Genomic DNA, 2,146 nt, shown 5'->3' with positions numbered 1-2,146 from the left:
GTTTTGGGTGGTGTGCACTACCACCACACGCGCTACCCCACTTTTTTTCCACACAGTTTTTTGACCCCCAGGATCTCCTGGGGGTCAAAAAACCCGTAGCACTGCAAGGTTACAGCATGGGGAACGCCTGCACGTGCAGCATGTGGCACTGCAAATGGGTCTGTGGTGCCACATACCGCACAGCTGCACTAATCTGGATGCATCCACAGATTGCTGCTCAGCTCACTCAGACGGGCATATAGGCATCTGTCTTATCTGCATCTCACCTGACTTTGTGTTCATCACCAGAAAGGGGGTGCTATAAGGTCTAAGTCAGCCAGCACAGAAAGTTCATAACAAGTCATCTAGAAAGGTCCAGAAACTGATTTTCTTTTCCTTGCAATTATCACTGGAAATGTCACACCTATGGACTTGGATGAGCATACTCAAGAGCCAGAGAGGAAGCCTTTACAGAATAATGCAACTAAGGGACATGGGATGAGTGGACATAGCGTGCTCCAGCTTTGGTTGATGTAAGAAACACATTTTAAGGCATTAATTAAGCTTGCTGAACATGTCTTCTTGTGTACATGCACTAGCACAAGGATTTAATAATCACATTTTATGTTTTTGTATTAATTGCTGTATTATGAATGGTGCTTGTTTTGATAGTGATAATGTTCTTAAGGGGACAACTCTGCCTCAGGATCTTACACTAATCAGAGCTGTAGTAGGCAGCAAATTCCCCTCCTGCTTTCATGGTTCCCTTTCTCTACAAACTGCCTCTACACAAAATACTTTGTATAATCCAAACGGGCAACCTCCTCCTGGTGTCTGTGCAAGAATCAAAACTTTGCTGGAACAAGAAAAAAAACTTGAAAGGTCATATGTAGCAGCGCCACCTAGCAGATACTTGCTGTTAATAGCGGCTTACCTTTGTTTTCCCTATCCATGAAAAGGTTAAATGATTGGTCAAGCTCAACACAGCAAGGCAGCAGATGTTTTGAAAACAGAGCACACCCTTCTTGACTGCAGGAGGCAGTCTGAGAAGAATAGGTGTAGTCCTATTCAAGATCTACCTACAAAAATAAGTTCTATTCCATGGAGATTTTGAGATGAGATCCTGCACACAGCAGCTTTTGTAGATGCTTACGTATGCTGCTGCATCACTCTGACTTGGCTTCTTATGCGTGTGCTCCCTTTGGCTGGGATTTAAAGGCACCCATAAATACAGCCACATTTGGAGGCAGTGGAGCCAACCTTTTTAGCAGATGTGCCACAAGTTAAGCCTTGCAGCCTCCCTAAGGGCTACTCCAATCCGCTGCCCGGTCCCATCTGCTGCTCTGCTTTCTGCTTCTTGCCTGATCTGCTCCCATGCTGCTGCCTACCCCCCTCCTCAGTCTACCATGTGCCACAAAATGGCTGCCAGTGCCACTTTTGGCATGTGTGGTGCAGTTTGGCCACCCCTGTTTTGGGGCTTGGTTCATCCTGGGTTAAGAAGAAGTGGAGCTCCCTCACAAATGGCAACAAAGTGAACATTGACTCCATAATTTGGGAGATCCACAACCCTTGGTCTCCTTTCTTAGGATCATCCTGTATTGGAAAGTTTTATCAACCATACTGATTGCACATATAACCTCCATCCCAGTATCCAAAGTGAACAACACTCTTTTGCTGGTACAAGGGTGGCTAATTATTTATCCCTTTCTTAGAGGAGACTAGTACAACCGAAAAAGGGCACTTCAGGCACTTTCATACCCAAATAAGGTTGTTCAGAAAATTATATCAGTAGAATTATTTTCATTTATACTTGAATTTTAAACCAGGGGTCAGCAATGTTTTTTGGGCAGGGTGCCAAAAGCACCCATAACCTCAACTTGTAAAATGTTCACATGCTAGGGCAGCCACAAGGGGCCCAATTCTTGTGGTAGTGGAGCCCCAGCCCTTTTCCTACCGCCTGCCCCAAGCTTTGTGTGCCAGATAAAATGCTTTCACATGCCAAGCTCTTGCACCCATGCCAGGGGTTGCCTACCTCTGTCTTAGGTTTGTTGGGTACAGTTTATCTTATGTAAATATAGCCTTGTACAAGGAATTAAATTACCAATGCAATTAATATTTTGTTGATATCATGGTTATTTTTATCGTCCCTGAGTTAACACCTCACTGA

The sequence above is a fragment of the Gavialis gangeticus genome, unplaced genomic scaffold (assembly GCF_001723915.1).
Source record: "Gavialis gangeticus isolate Ggan-Ray unplaced genomic scaffold, GavGan_comp1, whole genome shotgun sequence".
Lineage (NCBI taxonomy): Eukaryota > Metazoa > Chordata > Crocodylia > Gavialidae > Gavialis > Gavialis gangeticus.
Note: the sequence above shows the minus strand (reverse complement) of the source record.